The sequence below is a fragment of the Arachis ipaensis genome, chromosome B1 (assembly GCF_059453495.1).
Source record: "Arachis ipaensis isolate K30076 ecotype BB chromosome B1, ASM5945349v1, whole genome shotgun sequence".
Taxonomy (NCBI): Eukaryota; Viridiplantae; Streptophyta; class Magnoliopsida; order Fabales; family Fabaceae; genus Arachis; species Arachis ipaensis.
The window spans coordinates 82,593,006-82,613,586 of record NC_142436.1 but is presented as its reverse complement, the minus strand read 5'-3'; the positions used below and the strand labels follow the sequence as shown (position 1 = coordinate 82,613,586).

Sequence of the window (20,581 nt, the reverse complement as noted above, 5' to 3'; positions counted from 1 at the left end):
TCGCGTCATTGCTCACTAGTCATCTCCTTGGTTTCTTGTGTTCCTTCCATTTTTCGCAAGCCTCCTCTCCAATTTCCAAGTCATTCATGCCCTATGAAGCCTGAAACACTTAACACACAAATCACGGCATCGAATGAGATAAAGGAGAATTAAAATACATAATTAAAAGTCTCTAGAAAGCAAGTTTTCAACCATGGAGTGATTTTGAAAAGGAACTGTAAATACATGCTTATCATATGAATAAGTGGGTAAAGAATTGATAAAATCACACAATTAAACACAATATAAATCATAAAATAATGGTTTATCAAGGATTATATGTGTTTCCATATGGTTCTCCCATATAATTCACCTCTTCCATTGCAGGGTTCTCAGGATCATAAGCTTCTTCTTCAGAAGATGCTTTTTTAGTACTGCCTGTTGCTGCTTGCATTCCAGATAGACTCTGAGAAATCATATTGACTTGCTGAGTCAATATTTTATTCTGAGCCAATATAGCATTCAGATTATCAATATCAAGAACCCTTTTCTTCTGAATTGTCCCATTATTCACAGGATTCCTTTCAGAAGTGTACATGAATTGGTTATTTGCAACCATTTCAATGAGTTCCTAGGCTTCTTCAGGTGTCTTCCTCAGATGAAGAGATCCACCAGCAGAGTTGTCCAATGACATCTTGGACAGTTCAGATAGACCATAATAGAAAATACATATGATGCTCCATTCTGAAAGCATGCCAGAAGGACACCTTCTGATCAATTGCTTGTATCTTTCCCAAGCCTCATAGAGGGATTCGCCTTCCTTCTGTCTGAAGGTTTGGACTTCTACTCTAAGCTTACTCAATTTTTGAGGTGGAAAGAACTTTGCCAAGAAGGCATTGACCAGCTTTTCCCAAGAGTTTAGGCTTTCTTTAGGTTGTGAGTCCAACCATGTCCTAGCTCTGTCTCTTACAGCAAAAGGGAAGAGCATAAGTCTGTAGACCTCAAGGTCAACCCCATGGTCTTAACAGTGTCAAAGATTTGCAAGAATTCAGCTAAAAACTGATGAGGATCTTCCAATGGAAGCCCATGTTACTTGCAATTTTGCTGCATTAGAGAAACTAATTGAGGCTTAAGCTCAAAGTTGTTTGCTCCAATTGCAGGAATTGAAATGCTCCTTCCACAGAAGTCAGGAGAAGGTGCAATGAAGTCCCCAAGCATTTTCCTTGCATTGTTGGCATTGTTGTTATTTTCGGCTGCCATGTCTTCTTCTCTTTTGAAAATTTCTGTTAGGTCCTCTCCAGAGAGTTGTGCTTTAGCTTTTCTTAGCTTTCTCTTCAAGGTCCTTTCAGATTCAGGATCAGCTTCAACAAGAATGCCTTTGTCCTTGTTCATGCTCATATGAAAGAATATAAGGATGAGGTAGAGAGGAGAATTTGAACTTATAGAGAGGGAGTGAGTCCGAATTGCTAAAAGAGGGGGAGTGTTAGTCTTAAATAGAAAAAGGTGAGGAGGGAGAAGAATTTTCAAAAACAAAATTAAAAAAAATTTAAATTAATTAAAAGGAATTTTGAAAAAGTGGTTGATGGTTTTCGAAAATTAAAAGTGAGAAAGTGGTTAAGTGATTTTGAAAAAGATTTTGAAATTAGCAATCAAAAAGATATGATTGAAAATTATTTTGAAAAAGATGTGATTGAGAAGATATGATTTAGAAGATATGATTGAAAAATAATTTAAAAAGATTTGATTTTTAAAATTAATGAGTTGGCTGACAAGAAATTTAAAAGATATGATTCTAAAATTCAAATATTGAAGCTTTCTTAACAAAGAAGTAACAAACTTGAAATTTTTGAATCAAATCATTAGTTGGTAGCAAGGATTTTCAAAAATAGTGAGAGAAAAATGGAAAAGATTTGATTTTGAAAAAGATATGATAAAAAAATGATTTGAAAAATATTTGATTTTGAAAAATTATGAAAATTTGAAAAAAATTTGAATTAAAAACTAACTTACCTCCCTTGTGTTGTCCTGGCGTTATACACCCAGAATGGTATCCATTCTGGCGTTTAACGCCCAATATACTACCCTTTTGGTCGTTTAACGCCCAGCCAGGTACCCTGGCTGGCGTTTAAACGCCAGTTTTCCTTCCTCACTGGGCATTTTGAACGTCCAGCTTTTTCTCTTGTAATTCCTCTACTATATGTTTTGAATCTTCAACTCTCTGTATATTATTTAGTTGAAAAGACATAATTTTGAAATTTTTTTTTTGAATTTTTAATGATGAAAAACAACAAAATGAAACTAATCATGGAAAACTAAGATCAGATAAACAATGCATGCAAGACACCAAACTTAGAAATTTTCATATTAGAGACACTAACAAATTTAGAATGCACATGAAAAACAACAAAAGACACAAAACAAGAGAATTTAAAGATCAAACCCAAGAAAATCATCAAGAACAACTTGAAGATCGATGAAAAACATAATGCATATATTCGAAAAATGCAAGAAAATTATAAATATGCAAGACACCAAACTTAAAAATAGACACTAGACTCAAACAAAAAACTTTTTGGTTTTTATGATTTTATAAATTTTTTTGTATTTTTTTGAAAATTATTTGGAAAAAGAAAATAAGGAATTCAAAATTCTTAATGAGAATTCCAGGAATCATGCAATGTTATTCTAAAACTTTGGTCCAGGAATTAGACATGGCTTACTAGCCAGCCAAGCTTTCAGTGAAAGCTTCGGTCCAAAATACTAGACATGGCCAATGGCCAGCCAAGCTTTAGCAGATCATTACATTCAACAGCTAGATTGATAGAAATCAACAAGCTCTTGTGATGATAAGTTGAAACGTCGGTCCAAAAGATTAGACATGGCTTCACAGCCAGCCAGACTTCAACAGATCATCATGAAACTCTTGAATTCATTCTTAAAAATTCTGAAATTTTTTTTTCAAAAATAAAATAAAAAAATAAAAGCTTAAAATAAAATAAAATTACCTAATCTGAGCAACAAGATGAACCGTCAGTTGTCCAAACTCGAAAAATCCCTGGCAACGGCGCCAAAAACTTGGTACACGAAATCGTGATCGCACACTTTTCACACAACTCCGTGCAGCTGACTAGCAAGTGCACTGGGTCATCCAAGTAATACCTTACATGAGTAAGGGTCGATCCCACGGAGACTGTCGGCTTGAAGCAAACTATGGTCATCCTTGTAAATCTCAGTCAGGCAGATTCAAATGGTTATGGGATTTTGATAATTAAAATATAATTAAGAAAAAAAATAAGATAGAAGTACTTATGTAATTCATTGGTGGGATTTCAGATAAGTGTATGAAGATGCTTTGTGCCTTCTGAACCTCTGCTTTCCTATTGCCTTCATCCAATCATTCATACTCCTTTCCATGGCAAGCTGTATGTTGGGGAATCACCGTTGTCAATGGCTACCGTCCGTCCTCTCAGTGAAAATGGTCCAAATGCGCTGTCACCGCACGGCTAATCATCTGTCGGTTCTCACTCATGTTCTCACTCGCAAGTTTGAACCTCGTCATAGTCATTCCATCCCAGATCCTACTCGAAATACCACAGACAAGGTTTAGACTTTCCGGATCTCAAGAATGCTGCCAATTGATTTTAGCTTATACCACGAAGACTCTGATCTCATGAAATGGAAGGCTCTGTTGTCAGGAGAGGCAACCATGCATCGTGAACTAGGAGGCTAAGAGATACGCATTCAAGCTTGTTTTCATGTAGAATGGAAGTGGTTGTCAGGCACGCGTTCATAAGTGAGAATTGTGATGAGTGTCACATAATCATCACATTCATCATGTTAAAGTGCGAATGGATATCTTAGAATAAGAATAAGCTTGAATTGAATAGAAAACAGTAGTAATTGCATTAATTCATGAAGAACAGCAGAGCTCCACACCTTAATCTATGGGGTGTAGAAACTCCACCGTTGAAAATACATAAGTGAAAATAGGGTAGACATGACCGAGTGGCCAGCCTCCCATGGAGGTTTCAGAACGTAAAAGTTACATAATGTGTTCCAGAGATCCTAATACAAAAGTAAAAGGTCCTATTTATAATGAATTAGTAACCTAGGGTTTACAGAAATGAGTAAATGATGCAGAAATCCACTTCTGGGGCCCACTTGATATGTGCTTGGGCTGAGCATTGAAGATTTTTCGTGCTTGGGCTGTTCCTAGAGTTAAACGCCAGCTTTTGTGCTAGTTTGGGCGTTTAACTCCAATTCTGGTTCCAGTTTGGGGGTTTTAAGCCAAAAATTTTAGGCTGACTTTGAACGCCGGTTTTGGCCATCAAATCGCTGGCAAAGTATGAATTATTATATATTGCTGGAAAGCCCAGGATGTCTACTTTCCAACGCAATTGAGAGCGTGCCAATTGGGTTTCTGTAGCTCCAGAAAATCTACTTTGAGTGCAGGGAGGTCAGAATCCAACAGCATCTGCAGTCCTTTTTCAGCCTCTAAATCAGATTTTTGCTCATGTCCCTCAATTTCATCCAGAAAATACCTGAAATTACAGAAAAACACACAAACTCATACTAATGTCTAGAAATGTGATTTTTATTTAAAAACTAATAAAAATATAATAAAATTAACTAATTCATATTAAAAACTACCTAAAAATAATGCCAAAAAGCGTATAAATTATCCGCTCATCAGGATTCGACCCTCACGCACCTGAGATATTACTTGGACGACCCGGTGCACTTGCATGTTCATCTGTGCGAAACTTGCTGAGTTCAATTTCGCGCACCAACACTCAAGCATACACACAATTACATAATTTTTAGCTAGTTTTTGTTCTTAGGTTTCTAGAGAGAGAAACTCTTCCTTCTCTCTAGGTTTTAGTGCTCTTTGGTTATATTTTGTCCTAATTTCTTTATTGGATCTTGTTGAATTTCCATTTTGTTACTTTAATTAAAGTTTCTCTAGTTTAATTTCACTTGGAAATATTACTAGCTATTTTCTCTTAGATTGTTAGTTTATGGATCTTGTTAATCTTGAATTTCTATTAATGCATTGAATTTTTCATGATTTCTGTGTTAGTTGAGTTATTATCATTGATAGTTGGTAGTGGGTAGATTTAATTGTGCTTAATTTTGTCAATTACATGATGTTCCTTTTTCTTGCTCACCAAGTGTTTGATAGAATGTTTACCCTGAGTATGGAGTAGATTTTATTTCTTGGCTTGGAGGTGGAGTAATTGGGTATCCTTGAGTTGTTAATGTCCAATTCTGATTGGTAATTCAGAGTCATTAGTTGGTTTGGTTTCCACTAACGCTAGTCTTTCACTAAGTCAAATTAGTGATTTGGCTAGGACTTGGGGATTGAAATCAACTATGCCTATTTGACTTTCCTTCAATGTTAGAGGATGACAAAGTAGGAATACTCTTACTAATTATCATGTTTATGGTTAACTACAAGGATAGCCTAGTTCTCACCCCTATCCAAAGCCCTTTACATTAATTGATCGTCATCTCCTTTCGTTAACTTTATTTTCCTAGCTCTCTTATCTTGACTTTGTGTTTCTTACTTACATGCCTTTCTATTGCTATCATCTTTGTTACATGCTTGTTAGATAGTCATTTACTTGCTTGGTGTTTCTAATTATCACAATTTATTTGTTAATTGCTAATTGCTTTCGAATTCTAGTTGCTTTACTCTTGCCGTATCCATATTTAAAACCCCCGAATTTCCTAGTCAATGATGTGCACTCAATTGCAAGTCCTAAAGAAAATTAAATGACATGGGATTATACTCTCAGTAATTAATTTGATTCTTGTGACACTCTTCTAAACTTTGATTGAGAATTACTTGTTGGTTTAGGCTATACTTGTGACATTCGAGTTTGAAAACCTTTGAATTTTCTAGACCGACATTAATCTTCTGTCACATACGATGGTCTCTTTTGCTTCTTCATGTATTTTTCACCAATAACTCATCCAAATGCTACCTAAAATCAACAAATAATGACAGAAGCTCAAAGTAGCATCGAATGGGGTATAATCCACAACTCCTCTAACAAATCAACAGAATGCCATATAAATCATACAAAAAAGATACTAATGATACTCACGCATCACAACACGAAACTTAAAGTGTTGCTTGTCTTCAAGCAACTTGAACACTTGAAAACTAAAGTGGGTTTAATGAGAAGTTGGAGTTCCCTTGAAGCTTATGCTTGTCTTATGAGTGGGATTTAGCAAACTTGTGTTCATGAATGCTTCCTTACTTTTCATTGTTCCTTGAAACATTGGGAATGTCAACACCTTAAAGGAATTGGAACCTGGATAATGTTAAGAAATCTCACTCCTATTAAGTCCAGATTGATCCTTGAATTCCTTTCTTCGAACTTAGAGAGAATTTTTTTGTTGACAACTCTAAATGCTTCATCTCAAGGTGACTCTTGATAGTGAGCATTCGATTGGTAATCCCGAGCTAGTTGGTCCAAGTTACTGGGTGATAAGGCACCCCACAGATCTAGTTACTCAAGTCTTTCCTTGACACGGTCGCACTACAAGCATATAACTGAGATTTTGATCCCAAACATCAATGCCCAGAGTCTCTTTGGACTGCTAACTGTTTTGTCTCAAGGTGATTTGTGTAACAAGTTTTCAATCGATAATTGCGGACCGGTTAGTCTAAGTTATCGGGTGACGAAGTATCCCTTGGAGCTAATCACCCAAGCCGTCTTTGGACAAAAGACACCACAGGCACATATTTGGATCTCAGCCATTGATGCTAAGAGCTTTACAACTAAGCTTTTCCTTTTTATCTTTTCATCATTATTTCTCTTTTTCTTGCTTTTTCTTTTGCTCTCTTTTTCTTGTTTTTCTTTTAGTTCAAGATTCAACCTCTTTCTTGTCTTTGGAGGTTTCATAACACTTCTCTAAGTTCTTGTTCCTCAAGAATCAACATTCCTCTTGTTCAAGGAACTTCATTCATCATTCTATTAATACATTCATAATCACAAGTATATATGCACCACCACATGGAATATGACAAGGCAATTATAAAATAGACTCAATTTCTAACATTAAACTCCATTTTTTCTCTTTTTCTTTTTTTTTGAATACTTCTTAAGGAAAGTACATGAGAGAACATTGAAAATAAAAACATAAATCTGAACTAACTAAACTAAAGGAAATAGAAAACTTGGAAAATAGCAATCATGCACTAAATAGTAAATACAAGAAAACAAAAAATAGGAAAATAACATAAGCAATACGGAAAGGAAAATAGGAGTGAAAGAAACTCAACCACCTCAGTCATCTTGGGGGCCACCTTCCTCCTCAGGCTGCGCTCCACGTGGTCCTATCAGACGCCTTATGTCTTGCCTCACTTGGAGGAGCTCATGGTGCTAACTCTCTTGCATTGCCACAATCTAATGGAGGAGGATGCCATGGCTATCTTGGGTCACCTTCATCTACTCAAGGGATGATGTCAGCTGCTGTCAATACTGCTGAGGTGGAAAGTAGTGCCCTTGGGGCATGAAAAGTGGTGGAGGATCTTATTGTGCATCTTTTTCGGCTTGACCTTCCTTCGGAATCCTTGCATACTACCTTGTATGCTCCATAGTGTTCTTAAAGATCGGCCGCTCAATGGGAATGAGGAAATCATTATCCAATCTGACTCTTGTGGCCTCACAAAGCCGATAAATAAGATGAGAGAAGGAAAGCTTTGCATGCGTGAAGGAGTTGGAGATGATGCTATTTATTTATTGTGGAATGATGTCCTCCACATCCACCTCGTAGCTAATCATGATACAGTGGATCATGACGGCTTTGGTGCACACGAATCCCCACACTTTCATACAGCAGTACCAATAAGTGCACTGGGTCATCCAAGTAATACCTGAGTGAGTCAGGGTTGATCCCATGGAGATTGTGGTTTGAAGCAAGCTATGGTTATCTTGCAGGTCTTAGTCAGACAGAATCAGAAGGTTTATATGTTTTTATTCATAAAGGGAAACTATTCATAAGAGGAATAAAGAAAAGGGTCTAATATATAAACAGAGATAGGGATAGAGTTAATGATTGGAGTTGCTTTGTCTTTTTTAATTAACTCTGATATTACTACTCTCTTTGCTTGTGAGTGATCTTTTCAATGGTAGGCTGTATGTGATTGACACTGGTTTGAGCAACTGCCAATACTCCTCCAGATCTGAACCCCAGGTTTAGTGCGGATCCATTCTGATTGAGGGTGAAGCTCGTACAGTCCATTCTCCTTAAGGATCCTACTCAAAATGCCACAGACAAAGTCGGATCTTCTGGATCAGAGAATGCTGCATCTTTGGGTTCTAGCATCTACCACAAAGACCCTAATCTCCCCTGAAATAAGCTGAACTGAGGTCTCGAGAAGTCCCCAATGAAGTCATGGATTAGCCATCTGAGAGACGTATATTCAAGCTATTGGTTCGTCATTGTCCGATGAAAGACGCACTCTGAACCCGAGTAGACGCGGGTGTTTGTCAGGCACGTTCGTCTTAATGTGATGAGCAGAGCTAATTTGTTAGATCATCCTATTCACCACGATGAAGTACAAATATACATCTTAGAATTAGTCAAACACGGATCGAAGAGAAAAGTAGTACTTTTATTAATTCATAGGACTCAGCAAGGCTCCTCCCCTCAACCTAGGAGGTTTAGAAACTCATACTAAAAGTAAAATACAATGTAAAACGTGAATGGTGTGCGAATATCATGATTAAAGGTCTGAATTACATGTATTTAATCCCTTAAATACTAAACAGATGACTAGTAAGGGTAAAACATTATATTTAGTGCTAAAATCCACTTCTAGGGCGCACTTGGTGAGTGTTTGGGTTGAGCTTTGATAAAATACACGTGATATGAGGTCTTTTGGGCATGCAACGCCAGCTAGGGGGTCCTCTTCGGGTATTTGTACATTTGTCTCTGATCTTTGGATGCTGGATGCCTAGAAGGGGGCAAGAAGCTCGTTGGATGCAAGTTTTGGGCCTTCTAATCCGAAGCAAAATATAAACTATTATATATTGCTAGAAAGCTATGGAAGTCAGCTTTCCGTAGCCATTGAAAGCGCTTCATTTGGACTTTCGTAGCTCCTGGAAAGCTCTTCCGAATGAAGGGAGGTCAGATTCGGACAACATCTGCAGTGGTTTCTCTGTCCTGAATTAGAATTCTGCTCCAGCTCGTTAATTTAAGCCAGAAAATACCTCAAATTGTCCAAAATCACAAAAACTCATATTAGAATCCAAAAATAGGAATTTAACACTAAAACCTATAAAAACTTAATAAAAACTAAATAAAAACTACTAAAAGCTATATGAAAGTGATGACAAAAAGCGTATAAAATATCCGCTCATCACAACACCAAACTTAAACCGTTGCTTGTCCCCAAGTAACTAAAAATACAGTAGGATGAAAAATAAAATTAAGATACAAATAAATTTCTAAGTTTTAAATGAAGCTTAGTTACAATCAGATGAGTGAGACTTAGTAGCTTTTTGCTTCTGAATAGTTTTGGCATCTCACTATCCATTGAAACTCAGAGATGTTGGCATCCTTAGGAACTTAGAATCCAGATGATATTATTGACTCTCTTAGTTAAGCTTATTTTGATTTTTGAACACAGCTTTCAGAGTCTTGGCCATGACCCTAAGCACCTTGTTTTCCAGTATTACCACCGAATACAATAATGCCACAGACACTTTAACTGGGTGAACCTTTTCAGATTTTGACTCAGCTTTGCTAGAGTCCCCAGATAGAGATGTCCACAGTTCTTAAGCGCACTCTTTTTGCTTTGGACCATGACTTTAACCGCTGATGAATCCATATTTGATGTTGATTTTTGGTTGAAATTGAATGGATTCCATCATATAAACTTGCACTTATTCCACTAAATAGCATGCATTTGAACTTTCCTCCTAAATTGTGCTTGATTATGAAAACAAGCTCTTTTGTGCCAAATTTGATTAATTTCATTCCAATTACCTTCCATTCGATGCCTTGATGTTATTTGTTAGTGATTTTAGAGGTATAAGGCAGGAATGGCTTAGAGAAAATGAAAGAAGAGCATTCAAAATGGAGGAAGCATGAAGAATCAAAGGAGAAGAGCTCAGCCTAGTGTGCGTGTGCACAGACATGCGTGCGTATGGACAGCCATCAAATCACGAGTGCGCGTGAGCCGTGTCTAATGCACGGAAACTTATCTCTCAACAAATTTCCCTCGGCAAGTATACCGAATTGTCGTCAAGTAAAAACTCACAATAGAGTGAGGTCGAATCCCACAGGGATTGATTGGTCAAGCAACTTTAATTGGAGGAATGTTCTAGTTGAGCTAAGCAGAATTTGATTGGAGAGTTGCAGGAAATTAACTGGCGGGAAAGTAAATGGCAGAAAGTGTAATTACTGGAAATAAAGAACTGAATGTAAATAACGGAGAGTAAATTGCAGAATCTTAAATGGGGAATGGGGAAGATGAACATAAAAGTAAATGGCAGAAAGTAAAGAGAATGGGTAAGATCAGAAATGGGGGATTCATTGGGCTCAGGAGATGTTGTATTCTCTGGATCAAGTTCATTCTCATCTCTTCCTCAATCAATGCATTCATTGATCTCCTTGGTAACCTTAAGTGATTGGATTCCAATTCCTTGGTAATCCAATCTCTCAAATCTTGATCAATAGCCAATTCCTTGGTGTAATTTCTCATGAGAAGAGATGAAGTATGGTCACTGATTATACCACATGTATTCCCAAATCAAAGTATTAGTAGGATTATATGTCACCATGTCCACCCAAACTCCAATTTGGTCCAACATGAGAAAGCATTTCTGGCATGATCTCTTCATTCCTCTTCCAAGGTCCGAAGAGATCCAAGTATGAATAGCTTCTTTTCCAAGATAACTACCCAATAGGATGAAGATTGAAAGCTTTCTAGTAAAATCAAGAGGAAAGAAAGAAGAAGAATAATGAAAACTATTATTGATCCAACAAATTACAACAGAGCTCCCTAACCCAATGAAAGGGGTTTAGTTGTTCATAGCTCTGGGGATGGAAAGAGTAAGAGTAAAGTACATTATGAAAACTAAAACTAGAAGTTGCAGAGAAAGTAAAGTATATAGAGTGTAGTTCTCCAAAATGTCAAAAGCTCCCTTACTAGTTCAAAACTACTCCTATATATACTACTCTTCTGATCTTCTAGTTGGCTCTTCAAGTCTTGGATATGGGCCTTTGGATCTTAAGTTGAAGCAGTTGCAGTCTTCAGTGGGCTCAGCTTTGCTTGCAGAGAAAATGTGAGTTAGGCATGGACGTTAGTTAGGACGTTAGTGGTGTTAACGTTAAGTGAAAATGTGGGTTCGAGAACGTTAGTAACGATCACCTTTTTCACTAACGTTCCTAACCCAAGATGGTCCACGTTAAGTTCAACGTTAGTGGCACTAACGTGACCACTAGCGTTGCCTCTTGGTCCTTCGCAAACGTTATTGGCATTCACCTTTTCCAATAACGTTTGCTTGTTGCCCTTCCTCCCTATGTTAGAGTCCACGTTAGTGTAGCTAACGTTACTCCTAACGTGGGCATGCCTCAGCCTCTAGAACGTTAGTGACACTTACCTTTGTTACTAACGCTCCAAACGCCCCTTCTCATGTTAGTGCCTCACGTTAATTGTATTAACGTGGCCACTAACGTGGTGGTGATTGCCATCTCCAACGTTAGTGACAAAGGTGAGTCTCACTAACGTTGGCTCATCATTTCTTTCCTCCACGTTAGCTTCCACGTTAATGTAGCTAACGTGGCAACCAACGTGGCTAATAGTGGCTTGGTCCAACATTAGTGACAAAGGTGAGTGTCACTAACATTGGCACTTCTTTGTTCCTTCCACGTTAGAGTTCACGTTAATGTAATTAACGTGACTCTTAACGTGGCTAAGTGTGCCCCTTTTTCCAACGTTAGTGGTATTCACTTTTACCACTAACGTTGGAGCTTTACTTCTCTTCCACGTTAGCTTCCACGTTAATGTAGTTAACGTGGCAACTAACGTGGGCTATGATGGCTCACGAAGGCGTTATTGGCGATCACTTTTCTCATTAACGTTGCAAGCTAGCTCCCATTCCACGTTAATGGTCACGTTAGTTAGACTAACGTGGTTATGAACATGGCATCTTCCTTACTTCCTTTATCCTGAAATCAAGCAAGTAAAGTGCATCAAAGCTAGGTTCTAACTCACGAGATCATGCATCATCCAGTTTATCATTCAATTCATGCATAATTCTCATAAAATTATATAAAATCACAATGTTTGCTTGAATCAAGATGTAAGTGATTATTTACCCAAAACTTGCTTATTAACTAAGAAAATACATGAAACTACCCTTAAACAATAAAGAAAAGGTCAGTGAAACTGGTCAAAGTGTCCTAGCATTACAACACCAAATTTAAAGCTTGCTTGTCCCTAAGCAAGTACTGAAACATGAGAATGATGAATGAAATTCTAAGAGAAATGAGTCATTATTGTGGAAGTCATGTCCTTGGTTTTATGGGGTTTCATGCATAGCAACTTAGGTTCATTCCTTCACTGGCTTTCAGACCTTTATCATGCCCTGGAATACTCACTTGATTGCATCCTATGAGACTTTTATTTATTGATCCCCTCATCTTTTCAAGGTCTACTTGTGTTCTTAGACTAGGTGCTTTGTGAGAGGGCGACTCTTTAAGATAAGCTTTCAGTCAGCACTCCCGAACCAGTTGGTCCAAGGTGCTGGGTGTTAAGACACCCCTAAGGACTTACTCCCTCAAGTCTCTTTCCCCCATACATACACACCACAGGCACATGGTTTGTTATTTTCTTACTTAAGACCTTGGTGTCCAGTACCTCTTTGGGTTACTAAGTGTTCTGTAGCAAAGGTTACTCTTGATAGTAGACTTTCAGTTGATAATCCCGGGTTAGTTAACCCAAGTTACCAAGTGATAAGGTACCCCTGAGAGCTTATTCATCCAAGTAGATCTTTTACACAGGAGCACCACAGACACATGCCTTAAGATTCAACCCTTGGTGCCTAGCCTTATTTCTTATTCTTTTTCTTTATTTCTCAACTTTCATTTTTCTTTCCCTTTTTCTTATTAGGATCTTGTTATTTAGCTAGTCTCATGGGGTGTGTTTCAAGCATATGATTCAGGACAGATGGTTGCCTTCCTACCTTGTTGGTGAACCAACTTAGCTAAGTAATTACTACACCACAAGCTTAAGAACTTACTCCACAATATGAACCTCACTCTGGTCTTTCATAACATCTCTTTTTATTTGACTTAGAGGACAATCATACAAGTAGGCAAGTTGAAAATGAAGTAGTGACATTAGACTAGCAAGCATAGACCTAAGCAATGCAAACTTAAAGGCAGAATTGAAAATCCTAAACTACCATGGAAACATGTTCTATTTCATACATGATTTTCCTTATTTAAAACTTGAAAAAGATAGGACAATGAGGGAACTCCACCACCTTTTACTCCTGGGGTTGCTCATGCTCTCCCTCTTGTTTGTCCTCTTTGTGTCTTTCTTGAGTGCTTGAACCCCCACTTTCCTTACTTTTCCAATCAACTTTTTCCAGAAGCCAGCATCTTCCATCTTCTTTTTCAATTTTTCCTTCTGCTGTTTCACCTTCCTTTCCTCTTGTTCTGTTAGATCTTTTTGGACTGTATCATACCTAGGGATTGTAGAGTGCAGATTATATATATGCCCAGTCATATAGTTCAACTTGGCTTGAGTGCTTATGTTGAACTCTTCCCTTTGTAGTTGCCATCCTTCATTAAGCACGCTGAACTCATTGAATGATTTTGTTTGAGCTAGCTGACGTTGGTTGAGTTCTTGAAGGTGTTTATCTTGACGTTCTTGCCTTTCAGTCACTTGATTGATGGCTTGAGTGAGTTGGGAGTATTGCTCCTGTTGCTGCTCCATTTGTTGCTTCTGCCACTCCTTCTGCTGACCCATCTAGTTAGAGAGCAGTTCTTCTTGACGATCCATCCTTTGGGCTTGAATGTGCAGTTGTTGTTCTTGTCCATCCATATAACTCCTTACTAGCTCCTCAATGGCTCCGTGAATGTGATTCAAGTTTATGTTGGTTGGATCATAGTACTCTTCTTGCTGGTATTCTTCTTGATGAGATTCTTCTCGGTGAGGTCCTTCTTGTGATGTTCTTTTCCCTATTTGAGGCCTTCTTTGTTGTTGAGCGGGTGCCACATAAGTTATACGCTGTAGCGTAACTAACCTCCCAGGGTTTACCCAATTTGGATTGCTGTCCTCGAAGACTACCTTGGCTTTTGTACACAGTCTAAGGATGGTGCTGGGGTACCAAAGTCTAGCACCTGGATCATTCTTCTCGGCTGACTCTTGAATCCCCTCAGCTATAATTTCATGCACATTGATGCCTCCACCCTTTATTAAGCAATGTACCATAGTAGCTCAAGTAGTGTTGACCTCAGAATTGTTCGCGGCTGGGAGGATAGATCTCCTCACGAGTTCAAACCATCCCTTGGCTTCCGGGATGAGGTCTCCTCTCCTAATGAACCGGGGTCTCCTATCCGAATACCTTTCCCAGTCAGATCCTATAACACACATGTCGTTCACAATTTCTTCATGTTTATCATTGTCGGGGCCATTACTTATTCTTACATGATAACTGGCCTCATCAAAATGTGGCAATTTTAGCTGAAGAGTCCTTGTTATAGCATTGGGGCTGAAGTCCACCTCTGTTCCTCTCACATAACTTTTGAAGGTGGGGGCCTTGGTTTTGTCTTCTCTGACCACATTTGCATAGAACTCTTTGATGAGGTTTGCATTTATCTTTGCTTCTGGGTTCGTAACTCTTTGCCAACCTCTTTGTTCAATCTTCTCTCGAATCTGTGGGCACTCATCCTCGTTGAACTGGAATGTTAACTCAAGCAATATCTTTTTGTGCTTTATCCATTCAAATTCGAGTTTATGGAATGCAGTTTTGAATCTCCCTTCATCGAATGGGATGCTCTCCACCGGTTCCTTCCTCTTTTGCCTCTTGGAGCTCGATGATGCCATGAGTAGGAGTTGATATGTGAAGGTGGGGAGTGTGAGTTGCTGGTGGAATTTGATTGGGTTTGGATAGGGTGTAGCTTGGAGAATTATATTTCGAGAGTAAGAAGCTTGAAGAAGTGGGCGTTGGAATGTGAAGGGAGGTACGGACTAGGGTCTACTTATATAGAAGAGTGGAGAGTAAATGAAAGGTGTGGATTGATGGTGTGCGTGTATGATGAACGGATGGGGTTTAGCATGGGATGAGCACAAGGATCATCAACTTTATGATGGGGTTGGTTCGATTTCCAAGCGTGTCATTCTTTCAATGTTGCATGGCAACATTTCTCAATGCATTCCCCTTGAAGACACGTGTATAGTCCTCTCCTTTTGTGGTGAACGAACCCACCTCCTTCAATTGTCCCATCAATTTTTCTACAAAATAAAAGGGATGTGATTAATGAAATTGTGGATGGTGGCGGTAAAATTTAAAAAAAATTGGGATAACTACTTTTTTAAAATTTTTGTTTCTAACTAACTAAGTGCTATTCATGAATGCAAACCAACTGACTTTTTAATTGTTCATGTATGCAACATTGGTGACACCAAACTTAGTTTGTGTCCATGAGGTGTACAAATTTTTGTTCAAGGCTCTAAGAGTAACATGATATGAATTGCATTTATGCTCTTCTTAGTATGCCTTGAACACCAAACTTGTTCTTCACTATGTGCTGCATAAAAGGATTCATTCAAGTATATGTCAAAGTTGATTTGGAATTCATGAACCTTGCATTATTAACTACTTTAAAGCATATAAAACATGGGTTGCCTCCCATGAAGCGCTTCTTTAGCGTCACTAGCTTGACGTTCTAACTTTGTCAGGGTGGTTGGTAACGCTTCAAATCTTCTCCCCTCGCAGTAAATCTATCTCCATTGGCTTCATCAAGAATCTCCACATGTTCTAAGGAGAGAATTCTGTTGATGGTGAAAACTTTAGGTAGCTTAGATGGGATGGTGGGGAGGTGAGGTGAGATATCTGGGAAATAAGCTGAGATCACTTTATCCCCTGGAGAGAAATCCTCTGTAGGGATCTTCTTGTTTCTCCATCTCCTTGGTGCCTTCTTCTTTGTTCCTTTTGATGTTGCCCTGCTCTTTGTGGCCTCTTTTTCCAAGGAAATTTTGTTGCTGGTCTCATATAACTCTGGTGGTTTAGGTTCCTCCTGGCTTTCCTTTAGCTGTGACAACTGCTGACTGTCTCGTTCGTCAACCAAAGGGATTCCCAGGTGTACAGCTTGTGCTTCAATGCTTGTGTCTTCCACCAGTGCTTTGTCGTGCTCTCCCCTTGGTTCCTTGTTTTCCTGATCTGCTTCCTGTGAGGATTTGAAGACATTGAATGCGAGTTGTTCGTCATGTATCCTCAGTATTAGCTCTCCTCGCTCCACGTCTATGAGCGCTCTGGCTGTAGCTAGGAATGGTCTTCCCAATATGATTGGGTGAAGGTGACTCTCTTCCATTTCTAATATGACAAAGTCTGTGGGAAGGAAGTAGTTCCCAACCTTCACCAACATATTTTCAACCACTCATACTGCTTGTTTTTGAGTTTTGTCAGCCAGCCTGATGACTACGTCTGTGGGCATTAGCTCATTGATCTGCAGCTTCTTCATAAGGGATAAAGGCATTAAGTTGATGCTTGCTCCCAGGTCACAGAGTCCTTTATCAAACATTGTTTCTCCTATGGCACAGGGGATGTGAAAACTCCCTGGGTCCTTCCTTTTTGTAGGTAACTCTGGTTGAATGAGAGCACTGCACTCCTTATTCATCACTATTGTTTGTCCTCCCTTGAGTGAGCTTTTCCTGGTCAGCAGCTCCTTTATATACTTAATTTATGAGGGCATTTGTTGGAGAGCCTTGATGAATGGTATGTTTACATGGAGAGATGAAAACATATCAAGGAACTTTGAGTATATTCTCTTTTCTACACCACCCTTGAGCCTTTGGGGAAAAGGTGCATAGAGTTTCAGCATCTCCTTCTGTGTAATTTTGGTTTCTTAGTGACCCTCTTCCTGCTTCACTGCTGAAGTATCTCCATAGTGTTCGAAGGGTTTGTTCAGCTCTTCCTCAGTCTCCCTAACACTTATAGTGACTATCTTGCATTCTTCCCATCTTACTTTCTTTGCTTCACCTCTTAGGTTTTTCTCTGTGTCACTTGGGAAGCTGTCAGTAGGTTTGGGAATCTTCTCAGAGAGGTATCCCACTTGAAATTCTAGCCTCTTAATGGTATCTCCCTGATTTTTGAAATTGGCTCGCACCTCCTCTTTGAACACCTTGTTATCTTGGAGTTCCTTACATATGCCTTCAAGTAGAGTCTCAATCCTTGAGAGTCTATCTTCGGATGATGGTAAGTTGGGGTTGGAGGGATGAGGATGGCCATTTTGGTTCTAATATGGTTGTTGAGAGGTGTTGTTAGGTAGGTGCTGATATGATCTCTGTGTAGAATGTCGGTGAGCCGCATTGTTGTTGGGGTTGTGACGTCTCTGATCTTGTTGATTTCCCCACCCAAAGTTTGGGTGGTATCTCCAACCAGGATTATAAGTTTTGGAGTATGGGTCATGGGTCTGCCTAGGTGAGTTTCCAATGTAGTTAGCTTGTTCCTGATCACCCTCTGCTTCTGCATTCACTCCTTCTTGGGTTGCTGATGAGGTGGTGATTGCTGCTACTTGGTTCCTCTCCATCTTCTTGGTAAGATCAGCCAGCTACTTGGTGATCATCTTGTTTTGGGCCAGCAATACATCCATGTTGTTTAGCTCCATCACTCCTCTAGTGTTGCCTCTTTCAGAAGCATAGAAGTAGTCATTCTCAGCTACAGTCTCAATGACATCAATGGCTTCTTCAATGGTCTTCTTCTTGTTCAGAGATCCCCCAGATGAGTGGTCTACTGCCTTCTTTGATTCATAAGAAATACCTTCATAGAAAATGTGTAACTGCACCTATTCATTGAACATATCTGGCGGGCACCTTCTTGTCAAGTCCTTAAACCTCTCCTATGCTTCATAGAGAGTTTCACCATCTTGTTGCCTGAAGGTTTGTACCTCAGCTCTCAACCTGTTGATTCATTGAGGAGGATAGAATCTCGCCAAGAATTTGTTCACCACATCTTCCCAGGTTATTAAACTCTCCTTCTGGAAGGATTCCAGCCATTTAGATGCTTTGTCCTTGAGTGAGAAGGGCAACAGAAGTAGTCTATAGGTGTCAGGATGAACACCATTAGACTTCACAGTATCGCATATCCTCAGGAATGTAGTGAGATGTTGATTGGGATCTTCTTGGACACTTCCTCTGAATGAACAGTTATTCTGAACAAGGGTGATGAGATGTGGCTTTAGTTCAAAATTATTGGCATGTATGGTTGGCTTTTGGATGCTACTTCCATAGTTTCCTGGGTTTAGATTTATGTAGGATCCCAGAACTCTTCTCTCTTGCGCTGGACCTTCTCTGCCATGGTTGTAAGCCTCTTCTTCATGATGGTTCTCCATATTCTCATCCATGTCTGGTTCAAAGTACTCTTCCTCTTCCTCAGCACCAATAACTCTCTTTCCTCTTGCTTCCCTCCTTAATCTAAGGAAGGTCCTCTCAGGTTCAGAATCAAAAGAAGTTGAAGCCCCACTTCTTCTACCTGTCATACAACCAACAAGGCCAAAGCAAAAGGGAGATGGAGAGTATTCTTGTTAAAAATGATGTTAGTGTGAGTGATGTAATATATCAAACAGTTAGTGGGTTAGTGAACTAAATTGTAATAAATAAGAGAACACCACAAACGAGTAGGGGTAACGGGAAGAAAATAATTGAAACTGAAAGTGAATCAATTAAACAGAAATTAAATCAAACAAAAGAAAAATGCTCAATCTAGTTATCCACCAATTTAATCATTGTTGATACAAAATCAATGCCCGGCAACGGCGCCATAAACTTGATGCACGGAAACCTGTCTCTCAACAAATTTCCCTCGGCAAGTATACCGAATTGTCGTCAAGTAAAAACTCACAATAGAGTGAGGTCGAATCTCACAGGGATTGATTGGTCAAGCAATTTTAATTAGAGGAATGTTCTAGTTGAGCTAAGCAGAATTTGAATGGAGAGTTGCAGGAAATTAACTGGTGGGAAAGTAAATGGCAGAAAGTGTAATTACTGGAAATAAAGAACTGAATGTAAATAACGGAAAGTAAATTGCAGAATCTTCTTCCAAGGTCCGAAGAGATCCAAGTATGAATATCTTCTTTTCCAAGATAACTACCCAATAGGATGAAGATTGAAAGCTTTCTAGTAAAATCAAGAGAAAAAAAAGAAGAAGAATAATGAAAACTATTATTGATCCAACAAATTACAAGAGAGCTCCTTAACCCAATGAAAGAGATTTAGTTGTTCATAGCTCTGGGAATGGAAAGCGTAAGTGTAAAGTACATTATGAAAACTAAAACTAGAAGTTGCAGAGAAAGTAAAGTATAGAGTGTAGTTCTCCAAAATGCCAAAAGCTCCCTTACTAGTTCAAAACTACTCCTATATATACTACTCTTCTGATCTTCTAGTTGGCTCTTCAAGTCTTGGATATGGGCCTTTGGATCTTAAGTTGAAGCAGTTGCAGTCTTCAGTGGGCTCAGCTTTGCTTGCAGAGAAAATGTGAGTTAGGCATGGACGTTAGTTAGGACGTTAGTGGTGTTAACATTAAGTGAAAATCTGGGTTCGAGAACGTTAGTGACGATCACCTTTTTCACTAACGTTCCTAACCCAAGATGGTCCACGTTAACTTCAACGTTAGTGGCACTAACGTGATCACTAACGTTGCCTCTTGGTCCTTCGCAAACGTTATTAGCATTCACCTTTTCCAATAACGTTTGCTTGTTGCCCTTCCTCCCTACGTTAGAGTCCACGTTAGTGTAGCTAACGTGACTCCTAACTTGGGCATGCCTCAGCCTCGAGAGCGTTAGTGACACTTACCTTTGTTACTAATGCTCTAAACACCCCTTCTCACGTTAGTGCCTCACGTTAATTGTATTAAGGTGGCCACTAACGTGGTGGTGATTGCCATCTCCAACGTTAGTGACAAAGGTGAGTGTCACTAACGTTGGCTCATCATTTCTTTCCTCCACGTTAGCTTCCACGTTAATGTAGTTAACGTGGCAATTAACGTGGCTAATAGTGGCTTGGTCAAATGTTAGTGACAAAGGTGAGTGTCACTAACGTTGGCACTTCTTTGTTCCTTCCACGTTAGAGTTCACGTTAATGTAATTAACGTGACTCTTAACGTGGCTAAGTGTGCCCCTTTTTCCAACGTTAGTGGTATTCACTTTTACCACTAACGTTGGAGCTTTACTTCTCTTCCACGTTAGCTTCCACGTTAATGTAGTTAACGTGGCAACTAACGTGTGCTATGATGGCTCACAAAGGCGTTATTGGCGATCACTTTTCTCATTAAGGTTGCAAGCTAGCTCCCATTCCACGTTAATAGTCACGTTAGTTAGACTAACGTGGCTATTAATGTGGCATCTTCCTTGC

General features: G+C 39.0%; 2 non-coding genes across 2 annotated transcripts; both read left to right on the top strand.

Moving 5' to 3' along the window:
* The first annotated feature begins 731 nt into the window (after nucleotides 1–731).
* LOC148577243 (small nucleolar RNA R71) lies at nucleotides 732–835 on the top strand. Its single transcript, XR_015904132.1, has one exon. It is a non-coding gene; the product is annotated as a small nucleolar RNA R71 (small nucleolar RNA).
* Nucleotides 836–18,028: 17,193 nt separating this feature from the next.
* On the top strand, nucleotides 18,029–18,135 carry LOC148577242 (small nucleolar RNA R71). The gene has a single exon (XR_015904242.1). It is a non-coding gene; the product is annotated as a small nucleolar RNA R71 (small nucleolar RNA).
* Nucleotides 18,136–20,581: the final 2,446 nt, after the last annotated feature.